The sequence below is a fragment of the Hyperolius riggenbachi genome, chromosome 8 (genome assembly GCF_040937935.1).
Source record: "Hyperolius riggenbachi isolate aHypRig1 chromosome 8, aHypRig1.pri, whole genome shotgun sequence".
Classification (NCBI taxonomy): Eukaryota; Metazoa; Chordata; class Amphibia; order Anura; family Hyperoliidae; genus Hyperolius; species Hyperolius riggenbachi.
The window spans coordinates 237,549,379-237,574,722 of NC_090653.1; the positions used below are offsets into that span (position 1 = coordinate 237,549,379).

Sequence of the window (25,344 nt, forward strand, 5' to 3'; positions counted from 1 at the left end):
AATCAAAAGCGGCGCCCCCTGTTACCAGCCAATAGAATGCCCCCATTGGGATCCTGTCAGCCAATCCCTGCGCGCCTGTTGGAGCTGCGTCACCGCGGTCTGCTGTGATTTTTGGGTACAGAGTCGGTATTCTGAGAGATGAACAGTTGGCGGCAATTACGCAGACTGCGTAGCGAGCTGCTTGTGCGCGGCGAGAGAGCGAATGCCGTGGCTGTGCTAACGCTATTGGCGTAACTCGGCTGCGGGGCTCTGTGGTCAGAAGGCGGCTGGCGGAGATTTGAGAGCTGGTGACGGGGTGACAGCGCAGGTAGGTGACAGGTGGGTGTCACTTATGTAGAGGATGCTGGACTATGAGGTAATGTGATAATGTATATGGAGGTATTGGAGATAAGAGATCCAGGCATCTTCTCATTATCAATCTGAAAAATAAGTCCTGACTAGAGAACATTGCTCAATTACCTTTTACTCCTGTTGGCTTGAATGATGTTATACGTTAGCTGTTACCATATGTAATATCACCATTGTCAGTGTGTCAAAAATTAAGGGTATATATAGTGGTTTTATTTTTAGCATATTTTTCATTTGATTTCATAGTCGTGTGAAATATTGCACACATTTCATATCACAAGTATAATGCTACAAATACAGGAGCATAATGGATAGCGCCTCACCTTGTGGTTCATATATGAGGAAAGACATGATCTGCATGGAGTTTGTATGTTCTTCCAATGTTTGATTGGGTTTGCTCCAAGCTCTGGTTTCCTCCCACATACCTGTAACATGCTGGTTTAAATTTCCACCACTTGGAGTTAAAAGATACATGAATTGAATTGCTATATTAAAGTTTTTTTACTTTTTTGTCCCTGGCCACACAGGGAACCTAAACTGAGAGAGATATGGATGTTTCCTTTTAATCAATACCAGTTCCCTGGCAGTCCTGATCTCTTTGGCCGAAGTAGTGGCTGAATCACACACCTGAAACAAGCATGCAGCTAATCCAGTCTGACTTCAGTCAGAGCATCTGATCTAAATGCTTTTTCAGGGGCTGTGGCTGAAAGTAACTGGCTATGTAACCCATCCTGTCTAAAACCTACTATAACTCCCTCAAAGGAGCTATGCGAGAAATTTGCTTGCTACTTTGCTGACAAAGTATCCTCTATTCGGTCTCTCATTCAGTCCACAGCACCTAAGACTTTTTCAACTCCTGGAAATAGTTGCAAAAACCACCTAACACCCTGGACTGACTTCAAAAGTATCAGTGAGGAAGAGATCTCAGACATCCGCCGTCGTCTCCGCCAGACAACCTGCGACCTGGACCAACTAAACATATGCTGAAATGCCCTGACCTGCTTGGTCCAGCATTTCACAAAATAGTACATTGCTCTTTGCAAGCAGGGTGGTTTCCTACCTCTCGAAGGCCTGGTGCACACCAGAGGAGTTTTTCTGAGCGTTTTGAGTTTTTAAATCTGCTGCTAATGTTATCCTATGTGTCTGTGCACACTGGAGCAATGAGGTTTTGTAAAAAACCCCATAGCATTACATTGGGAAGAGCTTTTGAAACCTCTAAAAGCTCTTCCCAATGTAATGCTATGGTTTTTTTTTTTTACAAAACCTCATTGCTCCAGTGTGCACAGACACATAGGATAACATTAGCAGCAGATTTAAAAACTCAAAACGCTCAGAAAAACTCCTCTGGTGTGCACCAGGCCTAAGGCTGGTTTCACAGTGGGACGTTACAGGCGCACGTTAGAGCAGCCTGTAACGCACCCCACCACACAGCAATGAAAAATCAATAGGCTGTTCACAGTGCCCACGTTGCGTTACAGTGTAACGCTGCGCCATAATATAACGTACTGCATGCAGTACTTTGTAAGCGGCAGAGCCGCGTTAGACTGTTTGCTTATGCTCAGTAACATTGGGGAGGAGCGGCCAGGCACACGGCTAATTAATATTCACTGCACTCAGTGACGTGCAGTGTTTACTTCCTGGAGCGGCCGCTCTGTGCGGCGATTGGCCGGCGGGACCACGTGATGCCGCATGCGTCCAAGAGTGCGCATCACGGACGCCAGAGTGAGCTGCACAACGCGGCTCACTCTGACGTCCAAAGCAGGGAGCACCAGGCGTTGCGTTAGGGGCACGTTATGCGACCATAACGTCCCCTAAAACGCAACGTCCTGGTGTGAAACCAGCCTAAAAGAAGGAATCATCAAGCCCCTTCTTAAAAAACCTTCCATGGATGCAGATGCTATGAGCAGCTACAGACCTGTCTCCAACCTCCCCTTCTTAGGTAAAGTTATTGAAAAGGCTGTCTATCTGCAACTTGAAACCAGGCTGTCAGTAAACAACATCCTGGACCCTCTACAATCTGGCTTTAAGGGCCTTTTTGCACTAGCCTGCGATTTGCTTCTGATCGCAAATCGCAAGGTACATTAAACTAATGGAAACTGCAGCAGCAATTTCCATTAGTGCGATCCGATTGCGATGCGATTTTGGTCAAAGCGCAATAGTCGTCCTGCCGCATTTTGTATGCGATTGAGCTGGACTATAATGAGTATAATAGCTCAATCGCATGGTGGAAATTGAAACGCGATTGCGATCGCATAGTGGAAAAGAGCCCTAAGAAACACCACAGCTGTGAAACAGCCCTCATCCAAGTCTGCAATGATCTGCTCATGGCAAGGGACAGAGGGGAATGCTCCATCCTAGTCCTGTTGGATCTCTCAGCGGCTTTTGATACAGTTGACCACGAAATCCTGCTTAATAGACTGCAGGAGTACTGTGGCATCAGTGGATCAGTCCTCCAGTGGTTCAGATCATTCCTGACTGACAGAACACAGAGAGTATCCCTAGGTCCTATAATGTCCAAACCTGCACCTCTACAATTCGGAGTGCCACAAGGATCAATCTTATCCCCTCTGCTGTTTGCTATCTACATGTTGCCACTCGGTACACTTATTCAACGTCATGGCCTGACGTATCACTGCTACGCCGATGACACACAGCTATACCTGTCCTTCAAACCTGGGGGAACAGACCCTACTCCAAAAATAAACTCTTGCTTAGCTGAGCTACAGGCATGGATGAATGAAACTGAATGCTGACAAAACTGAGGTCCTGTTTGTCCAAAGCCAGCACTCGCCATCAAAACAGCTCTATCTTAAAGCAACACCAATCAGGATTGGGAATTCAGACATAAACAGCTCCGACCTTGTGCGCAGCCTTGGCGTACTAATCGATGGGGAATTGAGTTTCAGAAACCAAATTTCATCTGTAGTTAAATCTTCCTACTTTCATCTGAAGAACATTGCGAATATTAAACATTGATTCCCCCAGAGGATCTTCCAATCCTGGTCCACGCCTTCATCACATCACGGCTGGACTACTGCAATGCCCTTTATGCTGGCCTCCCCAAAAAGGACCTGCGTCGCCTGCAATTAGTGCAGAATGCTGCTGCCAGATTGCTAGCAAACCAGCCTCGCCACTGTCACATTACACCGATCCTTCGCTCACTGCACTGTCTACCAGTAGAATGGAGAATACTCTTCAAGATTTGACTGCTGACATTCAAATCCCTGCACAATCTGGGCCCTGGATACATGAAGGACTTGCTGAAGCTGCACCACACCTCTCACAACCTCAGATCAGGAAGTTCTATAAACTTGGACACTCCCAGAGTGCACCTAAAAAAATCTGGAGATAGAGCCTTCTGTCATGCTGCCCCTACTCTTTGGAACTCCCTGCCACACCCAGTAAAGACAGCACCATCCCTGGAGCTATTCAAATCCAGACAGAAAAGCCACCTGTTTAGCCTGGCATTTCCAGACTTATAAAATTCTTCCTCTGTACCACGATGGTCGGAAGCCATGCTTATGCGCTTTGAGTCCCACGGGAGAAAAGCGCTTTACAAATGCTATTTGTTGTTGTTGATGAAAGTATTGGAAACACAGGATCAACAGGAGAGTCAGGCAACTGGTATTATTTTAACCACTTCTGTGCCAGGGGGGTATTTTTCTGATCGGTGCTGCGTGGGCTCTCCAGCCCGCAGCACCGATCAGATAGCAGCCAGGGCGATCAGACTTCCCCTCTTTTTTCCTCACTAGGGGGATGTCCTGCTGGGGGGGTCTGATCGCCGCCGGCTGCTTGCACCCCTCCGCAGCGCTTCCTGGCCTCCTTCCCCTTCCCTCCATCTTCCTCCCCCTGTGAGCGGCGCAGGACGGATTTCCGTCCTGCGCCTGATGGGATAGGCTTTAGCCTATCAGATGCCGGCGATCCCTGGCCAATCAGAGGCCGAGGATCGCCGATCTCCTCGACGGCGCTGCTGCGCAGCAGCGCCGTATACATGTAAACACCGGGGAAGATCTTCCCCGCGTGTTTACATTTACCCTGCAAGCCGCGATCGGTGGCTCGCAGGGTGTTCACGGAGACACCCTCCGTGAACTGACATGGAACGCCATGGAATCCACTTCAGGATTCAGGGGCGTACTTAAGCGTACACAGAATCCTGAAGTGGTTAAAAGGAAAAATCCATATCTTCTCAGTTTAGGTTCCCTTTAAGCTATAGTTCAGTCGTCGACTATCCCCTCTGTAATGATCAGCGACTCAGCCGGGGTTGGTGGTTTCTGCACATGCGCGCAGCTTGTGATCGTGCTCTTATGCCCAGGACAATTCTGCGCATGCTCAGTGCTACTGCACGCACACATAGAAAGCTCCAGGATACGGGAGCGCAATCCCATGCATGCGCAGAAGCCGCTGATCATTCCGGAGGGTGAAGCAGGCAACTGGAGAACAGCAACGGAACTGCAGCGAGCGAGGCAGACACAGATTTCCAGAGGCTGGGAGAAGACCCAGGTAGGTATGGTAAGTAGTGCGCATGCACAGGGAAGCCACGCTTTGGGGGTCCCACCACTGGAACGAGACTGTGGAGGAGTAGAGGGAAAGGCTCTTTAAGATTCAGAGGCTTCCCCCTCCTGAGGTGAGTACCTGTAGGGGCACTCTTCTTGTTTTCAGGTGCACTTTAATGCAAACTATGCAGCTTGAAATTTTGCCATTCAAATGCATTTGCTGCTAATTGTGATTAGCTCAATTTCAAGCTGCATACACTTTGCATTAAAGGACTACTGTAGGGGGTAGGGGGGAAAAAAAAAGAGTTGAACTTACTGGGGCTTCTAATGGTCCCCCGCAGACGTCCTGTGCCCGCGCAGCCACTCACTGATGCTCCTGTCCCCGCCTCCGGTTCACTTCTGGAATTTCCGACTCTTTGTCCCCTTACAGTACTCCTTTAAGTTTGCATGCAAGTTGGAATTCTTATCATCTCATTGACCATCTATAGTTGTGATCACACTTGGCCTCCTAGACTACAGAGCTGGGTTCACGCAATAGCGTGAAAAAGTAGCATTTTATGCAGGTGCGTTTTCAATTTTTTTGTATGCATTTTTTGTGCGGTTTGCACTTTGCATCTGTGAATCGCAGTTGTGATTTGAATGCGTTTGTTTGCATTTCTGGTGCGTTTGCGGTTCGCTAATTTGCGTTTTGTATGCGTATTGCATGTTTTGAATGTGTTTTTTTTTTCCTGTGTTCTATGCAAAATAACCAGGAAGTAAAGAGGAAGCGAAAATACATCATCAACATTTAAAAAACAAAAAAAAAAGTATAAAAACGCTATGAATATGCATCACTATAGACTTACATTATGTGTGTTTTGTCAGCTATCCTGCATAATTTGCAACAAAACCAGCGTTCGTGAAACGCATACAGGTCTCCGCATCTTTATCTGCGGGATGCAGCATTTACGCAATGCTAGCGTTTCTGCTATGTGTGCACCCAGCCTCAGCCAGCCCCTGTCAGCCACCATATTTGTTCTTCGCTGCCAACCTATTGGTAATGGTTATCTCTGTACGTGTTTTTGTACAGTGGTAATCATTGGAGATGGTTAATAAGATGCAAGTTGTTCTGAGTAGATGCAGAATTATGCAGATTTTGTATGCAAATTTATGCAGCTTGAAAATGGAGCAATCGAGTTCCACCTTGGCAGAATTCAGTTGGTGCATTTTCAAACTGCATTTATTTGCTTACAAAATTTGCATAATCTGCATTATTTCAGAATTTGCATCTCGTTGACAATCCCTAATTATAACATACTAGTGACCTAAGCCCGTTTAAAAACGGGCTGTAGGTCTGTCGCCATGTGCGCACATGCTCGGCCGGCCTGCGTCTTGTCCCAATGACTGTGTCAGTGCAGGACATGCGCAGTAGCGCAAAAGCACTGACACAGGGACATGGGATGCAGGGACACCTGTACTTTATTAGGTAGGATACAGTGTTGGACAGAGTCCAGTGTAAATCTTGCATCGGTGACCATGGCTCTGTAGCTACGCCACTGATTGCATGGAATTCATGAACTCAATCGCCCGCAGTCTCTTAGTCTATTGTCTATAGGCAATTGTATACGGTATATCCTAGATTTCAACTCCTGGTACACATTCCCCAGAGACTACTTCAGTTAGGGCTGGTTCACACTTGGAGCTCAAGCACACACATTGCTGCAAGAAATTTTGCAATTTTGCCACAATATGCGATTCCCGTTCAGTAGAACGATTGCTGTTGATCAGCAAAGTGCTGAAAAGCTCTCCAGAAGCACCCTGGTGTGAACCACCCCCCATGTTCGGCTTGTACTTGGTTTTCTGGTTGTCAGTCCAATATGGTAAATTGTGAGATTTAGGGCTCGTTTCCACTATCGCGAATCTGCATGCGTCCAACGCATGCAGATTCGCACATGGTATGCAAGTGGGTGGGCCTGTTTCCACTGTAGCGTTGGTGATGTGCGTTTTTTCAGCGGTAAAAAAACGCACAAAAGAGCCAACGAATTCGCCTGCGAGTGGAATGCATGCGAATCGCCGCTAATGTATTTAATAGTAAAAACGCATGCGTTTGTTACATGCGTTTTTACCCGCGATTTCGCGTGCGATTTCGCACCTTTTTCAATTTTATTTTGCCCTGGCAGTGTCATGGTTAAATCGCGGGTAAAAACGCATGTGGAAACGCATCCGCATGCGTTTTTACAAGCGTCGGAATGCGGCCGAAATCGCGTCGCAACAGTGGGAACGAGCCCTCAAAATCATGATGAATCATATTAGCCTGAACAAGTATTTATAGTTAATTGAGTGCATCAAGCTACATTGCAAATGTGTTATTGCACAATTCTGGAGTAATCCTAATACATATACTGTATATAAATTAGGGGTACTAACAAGCTAGTGGGAACACACCAATTGCATATTGTTAGCAATGTGATTAAATTACCTAATGCTAGATATACACGTTACGTTTTTCCGTTCGATTGATAAATTCCCTCATGTCCGATATTCCTCTCGATCGTTTTACCGCTTGATTTCTCATAGAAGTAAATGGAAAAAAAACCGAGTGGAAAATAAGAGAACCAAGTGGAGAATCAAGCGGAAAAAAAATGATCAAGCGGAGAATTGAACAGTAAAAACGTATCGTGTGTACCCAACCTAATGCACCGCTAATCTTCAGAGTAAACATAGCTAATGGGCAGAGGACCCTCTTTTCAAACAAGTGGATTCAGCATTGGCCGTCAAATAGGATGGAATGTTACACATACTGTCCAGTTCTCATCTCTCCTCACTCTGACTAATGGGCGACGGATAACTAAGCACTACTGTTCTCTATGCATTAGGGGTTGAACAGAGAGTTCTAACTGTACTTGCAAATCCCCAGACAGTTAGGAAGCAGAGGCTAGCAAACCAAAGGCAGTAGCTGCCTGACAAGCAACTTTGAGGCCTTGTTCACATTGCATTTTGCTTCCGTTTGCGTTAGGCGGTTTTTGAAGTGTTTTTTCTGTCCGATTCCCGGTGCTTGGGTGGGGTTTTTTTTTGGGGGGGGGGGGGGGGGGAGTTAGCGCTTTCCGACACATTTTTTTCCCGAGCGTTTTGGTAATTCACTCCCTGACACAAGTCAGGAAGTGAACTCTTTGATCCGGAAAAGAATACAATGTATTATTACAAACGCAATCGCACCACAAAGCGGTTTTGTGAGCGTTTTATGTTTTTCCTATACCTTTCATTATAGCAAAGACGCCCTAAAATGGCTCAAGCACCGCTTTTGAAAACTGACAGCGCGTGGAACGCTTAAGTGAGAACTACACCATGGCACAACATGGTGTAGCCGCTTTCTGTGCGTTTTGAAAAAAACGCCAGTGCTTCAATTTTACAAAAACCGCCTCAACTGTGAACAAAGCCTTAGATCTGTTGATTGGCAACTAGCATCTTCACTACTCTTTATGGCATCAAGTCACAACTTTCTTGGACCTTGGTGGTTGAGCAGAAAATTATCCTAACAGGCAAATCTCCATTGACACAGGAAGTGGAAGTTGTGTTAGGCCTCTTTTCCGCGAACTGTTTCTAGGCAGTGAAATGCCTCTCAAACTCTCACAACTGCTTGTTGCTACATGATAACTGCTCACTGCTGCCTGGCAACTGCTTGCTAAGCACACAGCTCAACAGTTCGTGGAAAAGAGGCCTTAGTGAATCAAAGCAACTAGATGCTGATAATTTAGTTGGCAGTTTGGTAATTAGGGCCTCTTTTCCACATACTGTCGAGCTGTGTGCTTGGCAAGTAGTTGCCAGGCAGCAGTGAGCAGTTACCAGGCAGCAGTTGTGAGAGTTTGGCCTCTTTTCCACGAACTGTTGAGCTGTGTGCTCAGCAAGCAGTTGCCAGGCAGCAGCGAGCAGTTATCATGCAGCAACAAGCAGTTGAGAGAATTTGAGAGGCATTTCACTGCCTATCAACAGTCTGTAGAAAAGAGGCCTAAAAGAACATCTGTCTTCATAGTAATTGACAGCTTGTGGCTTTTATTTGCTAGCATGAATTTTCTACTTCCTTGGTCACTGGAGTTGTAGATAACGCATGCTCGTGGTGATTTACATTGTTAGAATTATCTATTCATCCAAAGCCTGCTAGTCCAACCACCAGGTGGAGCTGTAAATTAGTATAACATTTTCATGTGTACTATATAAAGGGTACCTGAAGTAATGTGTAAAATGATATCAATGTGTAAGTACAATTCTAGTCCTACGTAGAACTTGCCTGATTTTTTTTTTTTTTTTTTTTTTACTGTGAGGGTTAACAACTTCAGCCTACAGTGTTGTTAACTTTATGCATCCGAGCAACTTTTACCTCCCATTCACTCGCCAATAACTTTTATCACACTGAAATGATCTATATCTTGTTTTTTTCCGCCACCATTTAGGCTTTCTTTGGGTGGTACATTTTGCTAAGAATTATTTTATTCTAAATCCATTTTAACAGGAAGATTAAAGGTAGCCATACACTGGTCGATTTGCCATCAGATTCGACCAACAGATAGATCCCTCTCTGATCGAATCTGATCAGAGAGGGATCGTATGGCTACCTTTACTGCAAACAGATTGTGAACCGATTTCAGCCTGAAACCGTTCACAATCTGTTGTGGTGGTGCTGCCGTCGCTCCCCTCGCCCGCATGCCCGCATACATTACCTGCTCCGCCGGCGCGACACCAGTCCCCAGGTCTCCGCTGTTTTCTCCGCTCTGGTCTCCAGGTCGGGCATGCTTTACTTCTTCCTGCCCGGCAGGAAGTTTAAACAGTAGAGCGCCCTCTACTGTTTAAACTTCCTGCCGGGCAGGAGGAACTGAAGCATGCCGGAGACCAGCGCAGACACAGAGCAGCGATGACCGGGGGTAGTCGCGCCAGCGGAGCAGGTAATGTATTGTTGCTCTATTGCGTCGGTCGTCGGGCACTCTAACGCCGCTAGCGACGCGCTCCCTACCAGCAGGCGATCGACGGTAATTTTCCGCACGGAGCGATCGACGGGATCGGACGAAATGGATCGAAATTCGGCGTGTAGCGTGAACGATTGGCAGCAGATTTGATCCCAGTGATCGAATCTGCTGTCGAAACGGCGGCAAATCGGGCCAGTGTATGGCTAGCTTTAGAAAGAAATCCAAAAAATTCATTATTTCTTCTCATTAGTTTTTGCCCATTATAGTTTGAAATGAATACATGCTAACGTAATTAAAACCAGGGCTGTGGAGTCGGAGTCGTGGAGTCGGGCAATTTTGGGTGCCTGGAGTCGGAGTCGGGAAAAAAATGCACCGACTCCGACTCCTAATGAATTTGTAACTGTAATTAAAATAGAAAATATGATAAAATATTCTATTTCTCAGATAAGTCATTAAAAATAATGTATATATATATATATATACAGTATATATACAGTAATAGCTGTGCTTAGTCCACAAAAATGAAATAAACCAATCAAAATTAGTTACTTGTGCTGCTTCAATAAAGCAGTCCCCGTATTTTTAAGGTCAGATATACATATCTGATTGTGACTGTACATATGATGTGTACACAGGAATCTCTTATATATACTAAATAACATCTATGCTGTAAGAATAAAGCCTGATGTGTAGCTGTGTCACTAATAGAGATGGTCATCGAGATGGAAATAATTCTGCATTGATGCTGATTTATGCAAATGTATGCACTCCCTTTGCTGATGAAATCAAATAATTTGATATGTTATTAAAATTTGGTTTGGTGACTACAAATTAAAGGGTAACTGAGACGGATGAAAAGTAAAGTTTTATACATACCTGGGGCTTCCTCCAGCGCCCTTCTGGCTAATCAGTCCCTCGCTGTCCTCCACCACCCGGATCTTCTGCTATGAGTCCTGGTAATTCAGCCAGTCAGCGCTGTCCGGCCGCATGCCGCTCCCACAGCCAGGAACATTCTGCACCTGCGCAATACTGCTGCACAGGTGTAGTATGCTCCTGGCGGCGGAATGTGTGCATGCGCACTACGCCTGACTGGCTCAAGTACCTGGACTCATAGCAGAAGATCCAGGTGGTGGAGGAGGACAACGAGGGACGGATTATCCTGAAGGCGGCTGGAGGAATCCCCAGGTATGTATAAAACTTTAATTTCATCTGTCTCAGGTTTACTTTGTTACACAGTAGTACTATACTCTACATATGCACTCCCCACAGAGCTGCAGGGAATCCACTGAGAATGCTGTGCACATTGAACACAGAGGTGTTGTCTGTTTACAGTCTCCTCATTCCCCTGCAGAGTACCTGCACATCATTCTTACATGTACCCACACTTACATTGCCTAGGGCCTCATAGATGTACTTTGTTCCGGTTTGTACCTTTTACAAGTACTCTTACCAAGGACTAGTTTTAGTCTAAAGGGAATAAATATAGTAGTCTACATATCCTTCTCACTTCAGTTGTCTTGTAAAATTCCTAAGCGTTGGCAGTTAAGAGACGAATTTCATGTTACATACTTTTAATCAACAAAATTGTAATATGCAAATTAGAGGAGTCGGAGTCGTGGAGTCGGTGGAATCCTAAACTGAGGAGTCGGAGGATTTTTGGACCGACTCCACAGCCCTGATTAAAATATGTATTTTATTTGCCCATTTGTCCCGCTTATTACACCATTTAAATTATGTCCCTATCACAATGTATGGTGCCGATATTTTATTTGGAAATAAAGGTGCATTTTTTCAATTTGCGTCTATCACTATTGACAAGCCTATAATTTAAACAATATTTTATATTATATTTTATATATATTTTATATTATATATTACATTAATATACTCCTTTGACATGCATATTTAAAAAGTTTAGACCCTTATTTTATTTTTATTTTTTTGTAATTTTTTTTTTTTTTATTAAAACATTTATTTGGGTAATTTTTGGTGTGGGAGGTAAACGGCTAATTTTAAATGTAAAATAATGAATTTATTTAATAAAAAATGGATGTGGGTGTAGTTTTACTATTTGGCCACAGTCAAAAAGTCCTGGAAGCGATCGATCTTGCTTCCAGGAACTAGAAAGAAGAAGGAAAACTTTTTTTCTTTTTTATTCGTCGGTTTTTCTGCGGGGGACTTAGAACGATGAATGGGAATTATATTCCCATTCATTGATCTGTGGGCTAACGGCAGGCGTCGGGAGCGCGCGCCTCAGGCAGATGCAACAGCACAGCCTATCTGGATGAACATATTCGTCCAGATAGCCTCAAGTGGCTAAGAATCCAGCATTCTAAATGACAGATTATATGGAGCCAGTCTGCAGTATAAGGGCTGGAACCCACAGGAGCGCTTTTGGCAGCGTTTTGGCAGCACTGCGATACGCTAGCAGTTTGCCAAAACGCTGGGCTAATGTTAATGGATGGGGCAACTTCCACAGGAGCGTTTGCGTTTCCCAGAAACGCAAACGCAGGACCTGCAGCATTTTGGGAGCGTTAGCGCTTCAATGTAAAGTATTGAAACGCTAGCAGAAACGCTCAGCAAAACCTAAACTGAGCGGTTTTGCTAGCGTTTTGCGGTTAAGCACACTGTAACAAAATGAAAAATAATTCACAGGACCAATCAGGATAAAAACGCAAAATGCTAGGCACCCGCTGGGGAAAAAAAATACAATGTTGCAAAACACGACCAAAAACGCGCATGAATCTGCTTGCAAACCGCTCAGACAAAACGCTAGCGGTTGCATTTTGCGTTTGCGGTTTTCAGTGGGTTCCAGGCCTAAAGCTACATTCACACTTTGTAATGCTGCTTACTACACTGCAATGCACCACCTATGAGACATTCACAGTGCAGCAGGGGCGTGCAATATAATGGGTTGCATGCATTGGATCACTGCTAAACACGCGCATTGACAGAGTGAAGCATACTTTTCATTGACTGTGTGCTTCACTGTAGCAGACTCAATGCGACCATAATGTGCGGCACTGCTTTCCCGATCCATTGCACCCCTACTCTCATAGGGGACACGGCGGCCACTGTGGACTTGGGGACCCACCACACCGGTGAACGTTCCATCGAAATATCATTGCATTGGGATGTGATGGCGGACCATCGTGAGAAAGGAGCCCAACTCTTCCTGATAACTAGGGATGTTCAAAGGTATGCAAATTATTCTGAGTTCATACAGTATTATGCAAATTATTTATGCATATTGAAAATGGACCAATCCTATCCTGCCAAGGTGAAATTGGATTGGTAAATTTACATACAGAATTTACATAATCCTGTAGGAAAGATTTGCATCACATTTTACCACCCCTACTGATAACTAATTAGCTATTCAAACTCTGTTTGGCTGAAGCTGGCCCCCACAACTGCCATTCGAGTGTAATTTAGATGCAGCTGAATGGGAGTGGTTGTAGCACCATGCGTGTCAAGCGCTGACTCACAGCGGTGTTACCATGTGGCATAAAGCAGATAGCCAGTGAGATTCCGGTTGGCATGAGAATTTCATGCGATTAGCATGCAATTAGGAACTTAGCCAATCAAATGAACTTAGGCCTGGAACCCACTAGAGCGTTTTTTAAACATTTGAGGCCTCCTTTCCACGGACTGCTGATAGGCAGTGAAATGCCTCTCAAACGCTCTCAACTGCTCACTTCTGCCTGGTAACTGCTTGTTGCTGCATGATAACTGCTTACTGCTGCCTGGTAACTGCTTGCTGAGCACACAGCTTAACAGTTCGTGGAAAGGAGGCCTTAGGGAGTACTTTCACTCGCTAGCAATTTTACTGAATGCTAGAGATTTCCCTAAACGCTTTGCCAATAAATGGATGGGACAGATTCCACTAGAGCGATTGCGATTAAGGCAATCGCAGGCCATACAGCATTTTGGGAGCATTTCCATTCTAGTGAATTGTATAGGAGCAACGAAATCGCTCCCAACATCGCTTGCAAAACACTATCACAAATCGCTAGCGATTGCAATATCACTTTGTGCTTTCTAGTGGGTTCCAGGTCTCAGAGCAGTTCAAGCTACACACGTATTTGCATGCAAGGTAGAATCTCAAGACACTCCACCTCAGCTCGTTGACTCACCTTCCCTGCCCATAGTTTATTTATTTATTGTATTTAAAAAAGGGCCAACATATTACGCAGTGCTGAAAGATTTAGGCCTCTTTTCCACGAACTGTTGAGCTGTGTGCTCAGCAAGCAGTTGCCAGGCAGCAGTGAGCAGTTACCAGGCAGCAGTGAGCAGTTGTGAGAGTTTGAGAGGCATTTCACTGCCTAGAAACAGTTCGTGGAAAAGAGGCCTTACTGATCTGCTATAGCAGAGTGAGGCATCTGTACAGCGCCTGGCTTCCAAACCATCACCCAAGTAATCAACTTTTGATCCTTTTGAGCTCCAAGCACCATTACAGTACTGCTATGCACATGTTCTGAAAGTAACTGATCGCTAATACAATTCTCATTCACAGATGTCGTTAGCACTTCAGTGCAATAATGTTTGCAGCCCAGCCACCTGCATTGTATAGTGTGAATGGGGCCTAATTGTTTGCAAGATAAAGCCATCAGTACAATGGCCTCAATTCACTTAGGCCTCTTTGCCATGGACTGTTAAGCAGTGAAATGCCTCTCAAACTCTTACAACTGCTTGTTGCTGCCTGGTAACTGCTCACTGCTGCCTTGTAACTGCACACTGCTGCGAGCACACAGTTCAACAGTCCATGGAAAAGAGGCCTAAGCATTACCGCATTCAGTAATGCTAAAAAACAGCTGATTTGACTGATCATCTACCCAAATTCCAATTCTCTAAACTTATCACCACACAGAAACTTAGAATAATTGACTAGTGAGGTAAATTTCTGACTTGTACGGTAAATACCTCAAATATTAAATTGCCATTCATAAAGATTTACTGATTCGGTAAATCGGGCAAAAGTGTTCGATATTTTTCTCCAGCTCTGACCAGCCGATAACTCACTCTCTCCATGCGGTAACTTTGACAGGCAACCAATAGGGAGAGCCACACAGTCCTGCTTCTCATCCTGATTTGCCTGGCACCCTGGAAGGCGGGACTTCACTGTAGCAGAGCAGGTGAAAGAGACTTTTTAGGAAGCTTTTCTGCATCCCTTTAGATGTGAAAATCTGTATACTGTTATACATCTAAAGGGATGTTGGGGATGCACTGGACAGAAAACCAGACTCCTATACACACACACCTTCCTGCCTGACTGCTGATCTGCTCCACAGCTGGTAAGCGAGACTTAGGGCCCGTTTCCACTAGAGCCAATCTGCATGCAGATTCGCATAACCAATACAAGTGGATGGTGCTGTTTCCACTTGTCAGGAATTCTGTGCGGTCTGCTGTGCAGAAAAAATTTGCATGGCAGAGCCGTCAGAATTCGCATGCAGCACGCGAATCGCCGATAATGTAATTTAATAAGAAAACCGCAAGTGTATTAGTCTTGAGGTTTTCCCGGCGTTTCCGCGTGCGATTCCACTGAAAAACTCATGTCAATGCTTGCCGGCATTGACATGGTTAAAATCGCATAGCACAAACCGCGAGCAATTCCGCGTAAAAATCCGCATGGGAACGAATCCGCACCCGCATGCAGATTTGTTGACTCGTTTTCCGCAACAAAATCACAACGCACAAGTGTGAAACGGGCCCTTAGGGCTCGTTCACATTATGAGCGATTGCTGCTGTGGTTTTTGTTTTGTTTTTTTTGCGCTGGCGATTTTACAAATTGTCCTAAAAGCGCTTGTGTAATGATTTCCTATGACAGTGTTTCTATGTAAGCGTTTCGATTTTCTCAAAATCAAACACGATACATGTACCATTTTATGCACGCTTTGGCTCAATGGAAGGTATAGGGAAGTTGCAAAGTGCTTGAAAAAGCGCTTTGTATAGCGATTTTTGGAGCGCTTTTATGAATAAGTACATTGTATTTATTCATTTCCGGGTACAAGAGTTCACTTCCTTGCTGAGCAAAAGTGCTTAGGAAATTGCTCAGCGCTGGCGACTTATAATGTGAACAAAGCCTTGCCGAGCAGGGCTTAGTGAATTGATGCAACATTGTTTGATAAATTACCAAACTTCTACCTCATGCGGAAAATCTGAGGTGAATTTGAGGAAAAAGTGTATTTCACCAAACTAAATCATTGTACTGAACTGCCTTTAGCATATTGAGGCCATCGTGGAGCTTTATGGAGTACGTACTCTTGCTAATGCAATGCTAGGGGATTTTTATACAATCACATCGCTCAAGTGGGATCACACCCATAGCATTACATTAGCAAGAGCTCAGAAAAGCACTCCTAGTGTGTTCCAGGCCTAAAAACAGGATCGCAACGAAGGGGTAAAGCGGGATTGTGCAGAGTGCGTGCGTTGTGATGCATGCAGATAAGGAAATGTATGCTTCACCACAGCTGTAGACATGCACGTTATGTGGTACTGCGCAGCATTCCTCGCATTATGCCAATGGACTTCTCCCACATCTATCGTGCCGATGTGAAAGTACCATTACAATATAATTGCATCATTGTCGGTGAATTGACTAAGTTCAGGGGAACTTTGGTCATACTCTGCTCAGCTTGTGTCTTTTCAGTGTAATGGTATGTGTACAGTAATCTGCCATATGAGATGGTGACAGTAGTGAGTGTCAGTGCTGGTGTGGTGGGTAGGAGACACTGGAGGTATGAGTAGTGACAGGAATATAGTGGCCTTCCGGGAAACTTCGCCACATCTCTCTGCACCTGTGGTGATAAATCAGCTTTACTGTATCCACCACATCATTATTCCCTGTATACTTTCTGACCAGTATGACTTCAATTCAGTAAGCATTACCTATGCGGTAAAGCAGAAAGCAACTGATTTTACTAAACATTTTGTGAAATGTCAATTCACTAAGGCTGTTACGACATGGAAAACTGGAGTTACCGACTCGTGAGGTAAATTACCTACTTGCAAGGTAAATACTTAAGAAATGTCTATTCACAAATAATTAAAAATTGGTGAGATGCTTGGTATTTTGCCTCCAGCTCGGAGCTGAGGGCCCATCCACACTCGCTTAAAAAAAAGTACCTGTTTGGGATGTTTTTGTAAGGTCCGCTCAGTACAGGAAGCGGATCCGGATCCACTTGTTGCGTTGCGGTAAACGGAGCGGAGAGTCCAAACTTTGCACTTTTTTCCAGACCGGCCAGGAAAATGTATGCAATGAAAGCCCATGAGAGCAGACAGTGTCTTTTCTCAATAGGCTAGTCGCCACGTCCACTTCGATCATCGCCGTGATGTAAATACTCATGTAGCCAAGCTTGTAGAAGAAAAAAAACAAAACACAGGGTGAGCAGGAGCACGATCTGGTGTAATATCGTCAGGTAACTGGTAGCGATTATGAGTAGTAGGTGTTATACTCACAAGGATGGGTTGCTGAAAGGCAACCACTGTTACAGCAGGTAGAGAAGGACCGTACCCACTCAGCCTTGCTTCTAATGAAAGGATTGTTTGCAGCTCCAAGGAAAAAAGTTAGTACCCCTGGATGAAATCAAATAATAGCTCACTACCAGATGGAATTATTATTACCACCATTCAACCCCAATGGCCTTGCATTATTGTTATTTAGTGTTTATATAATACTGACATATTTTACAGAAATGCACAGCACCTTTCTCCACTGTTATAGTGCTGATCCCATTGGCTGTGGACTACAATGACAGTACTGTATATACATAGATTCTCCAGCTGTATACCTCTTAACAGTATATGCATAACCTGCACCATAACAGTATATCCATAGCGTCCACTGTCCTGTCTACTCCATTACAGTATACAGTAGCCACTAGCTGCATACTCCATAACAGTATATGTAGCATTCACTGTCTGTATACTCCTTACCCTGATATAATAACCACTAGTGGTATATCAGCCACTGTCTGTATACTATATGACAGGTATCTAGTAGCCACTGATTATGTATTCCAGGGCTGTATACTCTGTGATAATGTGTGGCAAGCCTCTTGATACATACAGTACTGTGATTATACATTAGCCTCTGTATTCTTCTTGAAACATTGTATTAGTCTCGGTCTGTATTCACAATAAGCAGTAGCCTCTGGCTGTATAGTAAATTTATAGCCACTGACTAGACTGCTTATGCAATAGCAGAAGGCTGAATACTGCACAAGAGTAAATAGTAGTCATTTTGTTATGACTTCATTCACAGTGGTGCGTTGCGTCGTAACGGGCGCATTATAGCGCAGAATGTCACAATGCACCATGTATGCAATGTTCACAGTGCAGCTGGCTGCTGTGGTTTAATGGCATCCACAATGCCCATTGTGAACCTAGCCAAAAACATGGTAACCAGGGTCTCTATACTACATAAGGGTAAATAGTACTCGCTGCCAGTACATTTTGTTATAGTGTATAGTATTCAGTAGCTTCATACGACATAAGGAAATATAATTGTCACTTCCTGTACTGTATATATTGTTGTAGTATATAGTAGTTGTTTGTGTATTTTGTTGTATTACTGCATGCTCAACAGTTGGTATATCAAGCACTGCCTACATACTGCTGCAAAGAATGTACACCAACTGACACTTTCATTAGTGGCTATGCTCTGTGTTGGGTATGCAGTAAGGGCCCATTCACACTTGAGCGTTTTCCTGGCGATTTCGGCAAAACGCTCAAACGCTAGCGCTTTTCAAAGTCTATGGGCCCGTTCCTACTTGGGTGATTTGCGCTAATTGCCGCAAATTGCCCAAAAACGCGGAACGCATTGCCTGCACCATTTTCAGGCGATTTCCCGGCGATTGCGTTTCAGTGCTATAAAAGCGCTAAACGCGATCGCGGAGAAATCGCTGCAGTGTTCAGTGATTTTTTTTTTTTCGTGTGAAATCGTGTACAATTCACTCCTGCAAAATGCCAGCAAAAATCGCTGGCGTTTGGCAAACGCAAGTGTGAATGGGCCCTGAATGACGTTGCATTGTGTATAGGGAATTACTTGCAGGGAGTGGTCTGCGATTGTGTGATCCCTCCCTTTATTGTAGAGCAGTGGTTCCCAACCCATGTGCCGCGACACATACATGTGTCGCGGCAGCTTCGGGTATGTGTCGCCGTGCTCTCAGAGGAAAGCAGCGCAGTGGAGGGAGAGCTGTGGGCAGCGGCGGAGAAGGGGGCCATCTCCCCCCCTTCTCTCACCTTAGAGTGCTCTCCCTCCCTGGCTCTCTCCTCCGGAGCTAACTGCGGTAAGGCGTTTGCAGCGGGCGGGACTTACCTTCCGTGTCGCTCCAAGCGCCGGAAGTTCTGGTACCGCAGACGCTGCTCTGGTCTGGATCAGACCAGAGTAGTGGCAAATCATCCTGCGACGAGACCAGACGGAGAACACGGAAGGTAAGTTCCGCCCCTCTGCCAGCCACTGCACTTCGTTCCAGAGGAGAGAGCGAGGGAGGGAGAGCACCCTGGGGTGCCGCTCTCCTTCCCTCGCTCTCTCCTCCTGGGGGGGGGGGGGGGGGTGCACCTGGCTACATATACTGGGCATATATACACCTGACTACATATACTGGGGACATATACCCCTGGCTACATATACTGGGCATATATACACCTGGCTACATATACTGGGCATATATACACCTGACTACATATACTGGGCATATATACACCTGACTACATATACTGGGTATATATACACCTGACTACATACACCCCTGGCTACATATACTGGGCACATATACCCCTGGCTACATATACTGGGCACATATACCCCTGGCTACATATACTGGGCATATATACACCTGACTACATATACTGGGCACATATACACCTGACTACATATACTGGGCACATATACCCCTGGCTACATATACTGGGCATATATACACCTGACTACATATACTGGGCACATATACACCTGACTACATATACTGGGCACATATACCCCTGGCTACATATACTGGGGACATATACCCCTGGCTACATATACTGGGCACATATACACCTGACTACATATACTGGGCACATATACCCCTGGCTACATATACTGGGCACATATACCCCTGGCTACATATACTGGGCACGTATACCCCTGGCTACATATACTGGGCACGTATACCCCTGGCTACATATACTGGGCATATATACCCCTGGCTACATATACTGGGCATATATACCCCTGGCTACATATACTGGGCATATATACACCTGACTACATATACTGGGCATATATACACCTGACTACATATACTGGGCATATATACACCTGACTACATATACTGGGTATATATACACCTGACTACATATACTGGGCATATATACACCTGACTACATATACTGGGCATATATACACCTGACTACATATACTGGGCATATATACACCTGACTACATATACTGGGGACATATATACTGGGCACATATACACCTGGCTACATATACTGGGCACATATACACCTGGCTACATACACTGGGCACATATACACCTGGCTACATACACTGGGCACATATACACCTGGCTACATACACTGGGCACATATACACCTGGCTACATACACTGGGCACATATACACCTGGCTACATACACTGGGCACATATACACCTGGCTACATACACTGGGCACATATACACCTGGCTACATACACTGGGCACATATACACCTGGCTACATATACTGGGCACATATACACCTGGCTACATACACTGGGCACATATACACCTGGCTACATACACTGGGCACATATACACCTGGCTACATATACTGGGCACAAATGCTCCTGGCTACATATACTGGGCACATATGCCTCTGGCTACATATACTGGGCACATATGCCTCTGGCTACATATACTGGGCACATATACCCCTGACTACATATACTGGGCACATATACACCTGCCTACATATACTGGCCACGTATACACCTGCCTACATATACTGGGGACATATACCTCTGGGCACATATATCCCTGGCTACATATACTGGGGACAACTAGCTGTTTGTCATTATGTGCATTTACTGGTGAAAAGCTGTCTCTTATGTGCATTTACTGGTGAAAAGCTGTCTCTTATTATGTGCATTACTGGTGAAAAGAGGTCTCTTATTATGTGCATTTACTAGTGAAAAGCTGTCTCTTATGTGCATTTACTGGGGAAACGCTGTCTCTCATTACCTGCATTTACTGGTGAAACGCTGTCTCTTATGTGCATTTAGTGGGGAAACGCTGTCTCTCATTACATGCATTTAGTCTACGTGTCACGGAGATCTGAACGTTTGGTTTGATGTGTCACGACTCCAAAAAGGTTGGGAACCACTGTTTTAGAGCTTTTACTGACTTGAGTCTGCTCTGCCTCCTCCAGCTGGTGGTGACTGAGTGTGACTCACTGCTACCAGTTCTGTATCTCATTAGTCACCCTGCTGTCCCTGAGTTTTAGGGAAAATTCTATATTTAAAGATTTGTCCCAGGTTTGTTTTGATCAGTTGCTGGGCACTACTGTGCTTCTATGTTTACATTTAGTCAAGCTTGAAAAATAGTTGTGCAGTGTGTACAGAAGAGACAGCCGACCTATCCACAGGATATGGCTATCACACCGCCATAGCTGTAGCACACCCTGTTGTTAATATATCCTTTTTATGCTGATCTGCTATTTTGGGAACATGAGTTCCGGAGCCTATGAATATTTTTAGGCCAGGTGTTGTCTCCTTCCAGTGTAGATGACTGTTTCCTGGGGGCTACATGTCAGCCATGTTCAGTGCATGCCTCTCAGTGTTCTTTCAGAATTTTTTTCCAGCTGGGTGGCATGAAAAAGTAGCCGGGTGGGGCGAGATGAAAGAATGCAGGGCCAGTGCTTCTCTGCACATTTCTGCTTGCAGCAGAGGAAGAGGTGAGCCGATGACAGCCGGGTGCTCACCAAAACTAGCCGGGTGGAGCACCCGGCTAAAAGAGTCTGGGGAGAACACTGCCTCTAATATTAAAATCCTCTAATATTAAAATTTGTGATGTAGATTAGAGTGTAACCGCTGATAGAAGACAGAACCGAACATTGAAATCTCTCTGCTATGAATCAAGAGAGGAAGACAGGAAGTACAGGCCAGGAAACCGGGAGTACAACGCATTAAACCATCAAATTAAATGAAGACATAAAACTTAATTTATTATGCATGAACACAGAAATGATAGTCATTAGCGGAAAACTGTAATGGTTGTTTTACTCCGGTACAGGGTGATCTCTTTATACACAAGTTTAACTTATACTCATCATGGCATGATTATGAAGTAACAAAACTCATGCAGGTCTGCTAAGGATGCTGGAATTGGCAGAGATGCAATCGTACATATAGCATGAAGGTTTTTGCTAACAAACGTACAGCGCTTTACTCAATTTACAAATATTCAGAGATCTGGAAATCTACAGAGATATGCATAATATAAATGAACAGCAGAGAAAATGCATCTAAAATGTTTCTTTCTAATCAACAAGTATTAACTGTACATACGGGCTGCACGATTTTAGGGAAAAATCGAAATTGCGATTTTTCTCTCAGAAATTGCAATTTTCGATGTTTTTTTATTTTTTAATTTATTTATTTTTCAAAACATGCTTTTGCACTTTAGGGCAGCGCAGCGGGGGGCAGTTCATGTTGACGATCTAGTGCAGCAGCAGCTTTCATAGTGCCCGCACTGCCCAGTCCGCTATCTGTAGTACCTTGTGTCTGCCTGGCCCCACTGTGCGCGGATTGGCCAGAAGCAGTGAATATGTATAAGTGTTAATGAGCGGGGGCGGATCCACTCGAGCGGGCACATACAACTTTACCAATCACTGGATAGCGATGGAATGACGGCAGCGGTAGGCGGAGCTGTACAGAGCATACCGCTGCCGTCATTCCATCGCTATCCAGTGATTGGTAAAGCTGTATGTGCCCAGCCGCTCGCTCGAGTGGATCCGCCCCCCGCTCATTAACACTTATACATATTCACTGCTTCTGGCCAATCCGCGCACAGCGGGCCAGACACAAGGTACACTACAGACAGCGGACCGAAAAACCGAAGGTACTCACGATCAGCAGATCGTCTTGCCACGAACCGCGGTTTCAGTTTTAAACCGATAAACCGTGCAGCCCTACTGTACATATATTCCCTACTGCTTGAAGATGCACTGAAATTTGTTACTCTACAGAGATTCACGGAGATTCATTACTCTACGTTGATTCACTGAGATTTACTCTACAGAGATTCACTGAGATTTACTCTACAGAGATTCACTGAGATTCATTACCCTACATAGATTCACTGAGATCTACAGAGAGTCACTGAGATTTGGTATTCAGTAGAAGTTTACTAAAATCTAGTGCTTTACAGAGATCTGGTACTTTACACAGGTTTGCAGAGGCCTGTGGTTCCTACACACACTCTAGAGCAGTGATCTGCAAACTTGGCTCTTCAGCTGTTAAGGAACTACAAGTCCCACAATGCATTTGCCTTTATCAATCATGACTGTGGCTGTCAGACTCCTGCAATGCATTGTGGGACTTGTAGTTCCTTGAAAGCTGGAGAGCCAAGTTTGTAGATCACTACTCTAGAGGAAATTGACTGAGTTGATCTTGCCTCTTAGTACTATATCCCCTTGGTGCTATATTAGTTGACCATTTTTGTCACATGGATATGTGATCCTCTTAATATTTGAAATAAACCACCCTAGCGGATCTGTTCTCCGACCAAGAACGATTTACTGATATTTCTTGCAGAAAATATTGTCCAAAATGACTGACATCACTGTTTCAGCTATTCCTGGTGTCATGTCAATGGTCAGGTCTTAGTGTTAGTTTTCTGAATAATGCTGAATAAATCCTGCTTTACTCAGGCCGTCTAACCTCACCATAGCAAGCTGGGCATGTGTATGGTGCTGTCCTGGCACTAAACCCTCTGTATCGATGAACGCTGCTCCAAGAACTGGTAGGAGTGATGCTTATGTCACTGTGTCACCGTGGGAAAGGCAGAGTCATGCCTGTGGGTGTCATATTGTGTCACATACTGACATTTCTGTCATGGGATCTCGCAGCGAGTCTCAATATCAACACGTCATTTGACACTACATCATGATGCTGGCTTTATCGGAAGCCTGCCCTACTATGTTACTGAAGTGCACCTGTCATTTACTCGTGGCAGAAGTTATGTGATATAAACTGTTAGCCATCATATTGCCCCCACCCCAGTTAGTCACTACAGTACAAAAAAGTATTGTTTTTTTAAAATTTGTACTTGTAAGAGAAACAGCAGGCTAAAATGTTAACTGTAGCCCCCTAAAGAGAACACATGAAAACTATGACACTGCAGATAATTTGTGCTTAAAGGGCAACTGAAGCAAGAGAGATATGGAAGCTGCAATACCAGTTACCTGGCTATCCTGCTAATCCTCTTCCTCTAATACTTTTAGTCATAACCCCCTTAACAAGCATGCAGCAGATCAGGTGTTTCTGGCATTATTGTCAGATCTGAATAATTGGCTTCATGCTTGTTTCTGGCATTATTCAGACACTACTGCATCCTAATAGGCCAGCAGGACTGCCAGGCAACTGGTATTGTATAAAAGGAAATAAATATGGCAGCCTCCATATATTTCTCACTTCAATTGTCCTTTAAGATCCTTGCTGTTGTAGGGCTGGTGGTCCGTGTCTCTACCCCATAGACTTGTACCAGGGAGAAAGTGAGCAACTTGTCAGGCTGTTTCTTGGGTGGGGGGGGGGGACTGTGTGTTGACAGGACTGTGCATAGCAGCAGCACACTGATGAGTCATCATACTCATTCTTCTGCATGGAAACAATGGTTACCGTTTACATGTCTGAGCCACCCTCCCATTGACCTTTTACCAGTATGTGTGCATGACAAAACACTAACCCTTGCTTATCACTAAGTTCTTACTTACTAGGCTGCGTTCACAGTATATACATTGCTGTGTGCATTTCGGCAATGCATATAGTGTGTGATATGCAAGAAAATCAGAGCTATGGGGGGGGGGGGGGGGTTATGAAACACAACAGAGCTGCACGGAGCGGGCCGGCGGCGCATCAGGGCCACCGTACACTTGCTAGAATTTTGCATTGGCCATATAAGCTAAGAACCATCTGTAATATAAGGTTTAAAGCAAACCTGATGCGAAAAAACGCTTGATCTGATGAATTGCATGTTTAGTACAGCTAATGGATGGAGCATTAGTAGCAAAGAAAAGTCAAATTTTTATTTTCAGTTGTATAGCTTTTTTAAAAAAAAAAATTTTTATAACATTGCATGTCACAATTGCAGTTTTAAAACCACACTCTGTATTCTAAGCTATAGAACAAAGCAGAATTTATAACCCTTTAAACTTCTCTGCAGTAAAACCTTATCACAAGATTTCTCTCCCTGTTTCCTGACTGTTTAGGTGCTTCAGAAAACAGAACTGTATTCCACCCAAGTTGGGCCACCCAAGAACCAGTGTTAATCAATTGGCTAGTACACACTTCAATGTGTTTTCCCCATGCAGATAAAAACTGACA

The 25,344-nt window shown here is 44.6% G+C and overlaps 1 protein-coding gene across 2 annotated transcripts in view; it reads left to right on the top strand.

Moving 5' to 3' along the window:
* Window positions 1-147: 147 nt before the first annotated feature.
* The window catches only part of EEIG1 (estrogen-induced osteoclastogenesis regulator 1), a 126,633-nt gene continuing 101,436 nt past the window's right edge, over window positions 148-25,344 (top strand). Inside the window, exon 1 of one of the 2 annotated variants that reach the window (XM_068248389.1) lies at window positions 148-318. The gene's annotated coding sequence lies outside the window, so the exon portion shown is untranslated. The remainder of the gene's footprint in view (window positions 319-25,344) is intronic. The other variant, XM_068248388.1, reaches the window with a different exon arrangement.